We start from the raw sequence: 7,988 nt of genomic DNA on the forward strand, positions 1-7,988 counted from the left end.
TTCATAATTGCAATTGTGAAATTCAGTTTAGTGTTGTTGTTTGATACAACCAAAACTTCACCGTACGGTCTTGTTCGTATGCTTATTATTCAATGTGCAAACATGATATCAGACTTTCTAGACAAAATTTTGGAGTCTTGTGTCTTGGAAGGTTTTTAAACTTCTTACAAGTGGGGCAGTTTGTCAATAATGACAACTACTTAAAATTGATCATCCAAAGACATTCCCTCATTTATTATTTTATGAGCAATTTTCTTTAAATCATGGGATTGAGCTCTATTGACTTATCACCAATTATCTAATAATTGAAATAGCACCTCAGAAGTTACCTCAGTATCATATTTTTATTAAGTGCATATCATATTTCTTTAGTGGGTCTTATAGGTACTATAATAATCATAATGATCATCAGACAAATCATTCAAAATGAAATTTTTAAACAAAAAATTAAGTTCATGCCAAAGGGCTAATTCTATAGTCATTTTATCATTGACTTCTTATTCAGCTTCCACTGACACAATAGAGTTATCAGTATTCTATAGACATTATTTTCTATTACCAACATTCACAATGATATCCTTCAAACCGCAAAAAGGTTGTTGGTGTCAAATATGGTAGAACTAGAACCAATAATTTCTTTAATAGTCATGACAAAATGAAAGCGTCTTAAAATTGTTAGAAGTGAAATAAAAAAAATATGACACCGAACAATTATTGGTTGAGTCACAGACTAGGTCGTTCTCTTTAAGACATTTCATGGTACTACCAAAATTTATGCAAGTAGACTATAAACCACAACATCCCCAGAGTAAAACAATTAAGGTCAATGAATCAGATACACATTACACTATGAGAATGGTTCTAGAATTATACACAAATATGGCTAATGTCACTCTGAATGGATACTCCCACTCTAAAGTACTAAGAAAAGAAAGAGAGAGTAGAAGGTCGAAAATGTTTTGAAGAGAAAGAGAGATATATATAGAAGAAGTTGAGGAAATGTGTCTTAAGTGGTGCACTTTGCCAATAGCTCAAAGGCTCTATTTATAAGTTTGGGAACCCAAACGACTAAAAAAACAAGAATCCAAGTCACATTTGTTCTAAAAAACGAACAATGTGATGAAATGCAAGTGGAGTGGACGCTAGCGAGTACGGGACGTATGCTGGTGTGTGACCAATTTTCAAAATGTGTGTCTGATGTGTGCTTACATGTGAGGACTTGCTGGTGTGGATTGACATAATTTTTTAACTAAAAAATAGTGAGATTGGATAAAAAGATTTACAAGTTTGAACCCGGACATGAGATTAGTTGGCCATCAACAAGCGCGTGTGTGATCATGTGGTGTGTCCTACCCACCACAAAACCTTATTTTCCATGGGAACATATCCTAAATAGCCCATTTTTTACTTATAAATATTATTCTAGTATTTCCTCTACCCAAGATGAAAAAACCAACCAGTATAAATGATTTGAAATTAAAAATGTAAATTCAAACCTATAACATTATCCCCATATATGTTCCATATTAACAACAATTGTGTCATGTAATTTACTCTCAATTTTTATATTAAAAATATAATTTTAAAAAATGAGAAAATAGTTTATACAATATAATAATTTTTTACAATTTTGTACATTATTTATTATTTATATTTTAATTATTATTAAATCTTAAATAAAATTTATACACGTTAGTGATAAATGATTTATTGATTATATAAAAGAATTTAGACCAACAATTCATACACATTAAACTTGTAATTAAATCATAATATTTAACCACTTACTTCCAAAATTTTAAAACAAAAATTGTTATAAAATATTATTATATATTTTTATTGGAGTTTATTGCATATTTTACAATTTACCAATTTTTGTGTCATTATACAAATTATAATATTTGTATGAAATAGTATTATATGAAAATAAAATGAATGACTTTTGTGCTTTCTATTGTTAAATGAATAAATATAGTTATGAGTAAATCTTGCATAATTAGTATTAATAATTTAATTACATTCTAACTGCATAGGATAATTAAATCATATTTTTCTTGTTATTATTTAATAACATATTAAGTAAATGGTATTGATAATAACATTGTGAATTTATCAATACTATTAAAATTGATGTTACTCAAGTACCTAATTTTTTTATTTTTGTTCAAGTACATGGCAAACAGCAATAGTGACTAATTGGCCAACGTTTAAATGGGGAAGACGTCAATGCTATTAAGCCACATCATCGTACTACACAGATGCACGTGTTGATCACAGCCTGAGGTCCCGCCACATTATATCATCGTTGTCATCATGAAATAATAATAATCTCTCATAAGTTTTTGTTTCCATTTTTTCAATTCCATATTTTTTATGTTTTAATTTTTTAATGTTCTATAAGTTAAATATGTATATGTATATATTTATATTTTAATTTTTTAAAATACATTTATTAATTAATTTTTAGCTAATATTTCTCTCTTTTTTAATTTGATTTTCAATGTTGATTAACCTTGAAGTATGTTTTTGGAAAAGATTACTTTCACTCCTAAGATTTTGGATTTTTCTCAACTTTTCAAAAACTACCCAAGCCTTTTCTTCCCATTTTCAGTGCCCATTTATTCATGCTGAGGCAAACACATCAATATTGGGTCCGACCTATGAAATCATATAGCATTTGCTTTGGATACTAGACTAGATTGTGCAGAGAATTAGTGACCTTTTCTATTTCTAGTTTCATCTGCCCTTCATTTTAGCGAAAAAGATAAAAAGGTGGTGACAAAATGACATCCACATCACCCTCATCCAACATTAAACTTTCTCAAGTCACTGTTATTATTATTATTATTATTATTACTATTTATCATAATTTTGAAGGGCACTTTCAGTAGCTTGAAAATAATTCTTCAAACGAAAATTTCCTACTATTATCAATTTATCATAGCGTTTTATTGCGAAGAATGATTACTTCATTTGTTAAGATCTCACTTGATATATTATAAGCAGGTATTTGTAAATGTCACTGTCAATATTAAGATTTTGTACTTGGCTCAAGCAAATATTTTACTCATGCAAATAATTTGTATTTGACAGTTATTTTTCGTGTATTAGGCATGCACCTTTTACGCCTTTTTAATACATTTTTATTTATCAAAAATATATATTAAGATTTGGTTAATGAAGACAATCATAAAATTATGAGGTATATTTAATCCTAATGAATTTATAAGATTTAACTCATCTATATTTCAGTGTTTATTATATTAAATAAATAGTTATCGCATTTTATTACTCAATTTGGGAGTGTCATGTGCCACTTAATATATACAAGGGTATTCATATATAGTCCCCATATGGGATCAAATGTGGATATGATAGAACATTACGTAAAAATTGTCTATTAGCGTAGTCGGAATTAACTGTTGATCAGACTACCTTTAAATATGAATATGATCCTAAACCGAGACTAACCCTAGTGTGTAAATATTGATTAGGTTAATGTTTAAATCTAAATATGTCCCTAAACCTAATTAAATATAATATGTTTCTTTTTTAGGAAAAAAATTTTCATTATTATTTATTAGTATATAATTTGACATATAAAATGATATATGTTGATATGTTGTAAATCAATAATATATATATAAGATAAAAGTATTATTAGAGAAATAATGACATATGAAATGATTCCAAAATATAAACATATGTCATTTTATATGTCAACAAGTACCTTAAATAATTACCTAAAGCAATTAAATAAACATAATTGAAAATATGAAATTATATTTATAGATAGGTTATTGCAATCAGATGTACTGTACTTTAGGTCAAAGAGATATAATGACTTTATACACTTGAACAAATATGTATAAACATAAGTAATGGATGAACATGAGATATGTTAAATCCAACTATTTGTGGACCTAATTCTGAACAAGTCAAACTAGATAAGTAAGTAGGATCTTGCTTAACACGTGGATAGAATGATGCTATGAGATGTAAGGTGGATGAGGATAGTGAAACTTAATGAATACCATCTCAGGAAGCAGCAATGAGGGAGGAAAGTATGAAAAACATTTTTAAAATTACTAACTAATAAATTTTTATAAGACAAATAATTAATTCCCATTATTTTCAAATCTATATATTAATATTATTAATTGTAATGAGTATCTATAAGTAGGGGTGAGCAGGATCCAACTCTACCCACTCACCCAGCACGGCCCGATCATGATTGGGTCCGAATAGGGTCGGGTCTGATTGGGTCTAGGGTCGGGTTCAAAAATAGACTCAGTCAATATTTAGGGTCGGGTAGGGACCAAACATGACCCGACCCGTCCCGTCCTAGGGTTACTCACTCATCATGTTTGTATGTGTTTCTACTTAAATGTGTATATAGTAATGATACCCTTTTGGTCGAAAGTATTATTTATTCTTTAATTTTTTCATAATATATACATGATTAATAATTTATATATACATATATCATTTTATATATCAAACTACATATTCATAATAATAAATAATATTGAGAAGTCTTTATCTAAAATGAGTATGCATTATATTTAATCGGGTCTAGGGTCGAGTCGGGTTTAAATGTTGACCCAGTCGCTATTTAGGGTCGAGTTAACTTCGGTTCTAGGACCTGGTCCGGTTCAAAAAAGTGACCCGACCAATATTTAGGGTCGGGTAAGGACAAGCCTTAACCCGTCTTAATCCGACTCATGCTCACCCTCATCTATAAGTATCAGTAAAGGGGATGATAGTTAATCAATGTAATAATTATCTATTTACTTACATTTTCTACTAATATCTTATTGCCTCTCTAAAATTAATTTTATTATTATCTCTCATATTAAATTTTATACCTTTTATTTTTAATATTTAACTCATATAGTTTTTGTTTAGGAAAATATTAATATAATATCAAAGTTACTGAAATAGAGAAACATGTTGATAGGTAAGTTGATGCATGTAATACCCTGGAAAAATGATTAATAAATAATAATGATAGATTATCTGTTTGGGTGAAATATATGTCTTGTGATATTTTTAAGAACTCTTTTATTAGATAAATTATTTATTAGTAGTGATTTTTTATAATGATGTTGATAGAACAGATAAATTGATTGAATGAAATATTAGTTTATTCTTAAATATATAAACTGTAAGATAAAAATCATAAAAACAAATAAATAAAAATAATAATTTAGATAAAAATATTAAAGAGAAATTAAGTTAGTATATGAAAAAGAAAAAAAAAGAAAAATTGTTTTAAAATTTAATTATTCTCTAAAACAAGACTTTGTAGCAAGTGAAGATGAAGAGTGGAAAAGATAGGAGAGAAAAGCAAAGAAAAAAAGATTTATCAATAATCTTAAAATATTAAACTCTACGTAAAGAGATAATCGGGATATAATGATGGTGCTATGAGTAATCTGTCATTCATAAAGTGCTATGAGTAATCTGTCATTGATAAATGCTATGAGTATGAATCACATTAACTATGGTACACTAAGGCCAATTATAGTAAAAACATTAATATAATTATTCAAGATTCTATATATTCATCTTTATATTAAATTTAATTTCACCTTTTGAGTGGCTATATGATGATTGTGGATATGATCAATCATCTAATGATATTCATTATTTATTACTAAGAGAGTTTATGACTTAATTATGTTGATTGTTTAGAAGATATGTTTATTGGACTTTACATAAATAACAAATTTTCAGTCGCATGAAGATATGATTACTACCGGAAATAAAGTAAAACATTGTTATGAACTTGGGGCAACAAGTGTGGGACAACAACCTGCTGCAAATGTGTTAGATGCAAACTTTTGATCGTGAATTAGGATTTAAAGCAATTAATGTCATATATGCAAATTAAATGGATTATTAATGTATAATTTTTAATTTATTCTAATTAATCAAATATAGGTTATAAGTTATCAATTATTAGTTATATTATAAGATAATATATTACTATTAAAATCTTAAATATTCGTGATATATTTTGAAAGTTTTCTAGTATGTTTGATTTTTCTAACATTTTTAGGTAATGTGTTTATGGATACTCAATTTAAACTCACTTGGAGACCCATGGTTATGCAGTCACACTTTACATGTTTCAAAATTATTGTAGAGAATTTATATTAAGTTTAGGGGAGTTATGAACTTTGTTGGCCCCCATTTAATTTAGTGTTCATTATTATTTTAAAAGTAATGTATTTTAATATTTATAAGATTTAATGTATAATGAGGTGTTAAGAGATATCGTAGTTTATTATTAGAGACATTTCAAGACTTATATATTTTTAATTCCACAATATATACTCTATTACAAAAATTAAGGTATTACATTATCATAGAAATTCAATTCATTTCAGATTGTGCTCATTTACTCAACACAAGTTAAAGTTTGAAAATCAGTTTATAAAAATTAATATTTATACATACACTTTTACTAAAATGGCTGTTAAAAAATAACTATTCCTTAAATTTACAATTTTATAAAACATGTACTTAACGAATGTTGTGAGGATTGGACCAGTAGTCTGATCGATCTGACCTCTGATCGGACTTGAAAACAACATTAATTTATAGCTTAATCAAATGAGAAGTTGGACATTTTTAACATGGAAAATTTCAATCTGTTCGTGTTAAACATGGTTAAATCAGAAAATATCATAAAGTGAAAAATAAATATTACTCTAATATTTTGTTTTATTCTAGTCCTAAAAAATATGAAAAAATATTACTTCATTATAATTATACATAATTGTTAATTATATAAAATTTTGAATTTAACATTTACTCGAACAATAGGGAAAAAATAGTGTAAAAAAGAAGGCATCAATAACTGAAGTGAAGAAAACTTTCATGATTTATTAGTTGAAACATGTACGAACGGTTGTTTGTCTTAACCTTTCTCCTCTCAATGTCTTAATAGCTAAAACTAAAAAGCTATAAAGAGGGAACGGGTGAAGTTCCAAGATGAGTTAATTAAAATCCTCGTGAGCAAAAGTTCCATTTAATTAAGAGATAGAATCTCTCATTAATTGATAGCGATGGGTCAATCCTTCATTGCACGTACGCAGAAAGTTAAAGAGAACAAACAGTTTGTGCTAGTGAGAGAAACTAAAGAGTCATTAACTCATCATAAACAAATCAATTCCATTCCGCCATAATCTCATTTTATATTTCCCATTTTTCAGGTGGGACATACCGTATTGTAGCAGGACTCGTTAATAGAGGAAAAAAATACTATATAAGTAAAATGAAATTTTAATTATATTTTTATATTTATATTTAAAATGGTATTTTTATTCTTAAAACTAAATATAAAAATAGTATTTGTCTAGATATACAACATTTTCTCTAGGGACTACCGGACTATAAAGTATAGTTAAAGATGCATCTTCAAAATTTAAATAAATCAAATTAAAATAAGAGAAAAATGTATGTACTAATTTAATCATAAAAAATGTATATAATATTATTGTATTATCCATCATTTATATTTAATCACCATTGACTTAAAAAAATAATTTAAATGAATTATGAATGATGTAATGAATGTGTTAAAATAAAAAAACTAAACATGACAAATTTCAAAATAATATATACAATATTTATTAATAAAAATATATTTTTATTAAAATTCTTAATATATGTCTATAAAAAAACTATTTTTCTCAACCCCTTTATGTACACTCGGGTGAGGAACTTGTAGAGACATTGGTTAAAGATAGTAGCGTAGCACATTTACAATATTATTTTTATAGTATGTTTTGTGAGACTAATTTCTTGGGTTCAATTAAGTGCCTAACCAAAAATCCTATCTAATTGATCTTCCCTTGAGTTTAATGATCAACACTTATAACTAGGCATAGCAATAGCAATAGGCATGTGTAGTAACTATCTCTTACCTATTCTACACACAAAAAATATTATTTATATCTGTACATGTATTTGCTTGC

This window comes from Lupinus angustifolius, unplaced genomic scaffold, assembly GCF_001865875.1.
Source record: "Lupinus angustifolius cultivar Tanjil unplaced genomic scaffold, LupAngTanjil_v1.0 Scaffold_492, whole genome shotgun sequence".
Taxonomy (NCBI): domain Eukaryota; kingdom Viridiplantae; phylum Streptophyta; class Magnoliopsida; order Fabales; family Fabaceae; genus Lupinus; species Lupinus angustifolius.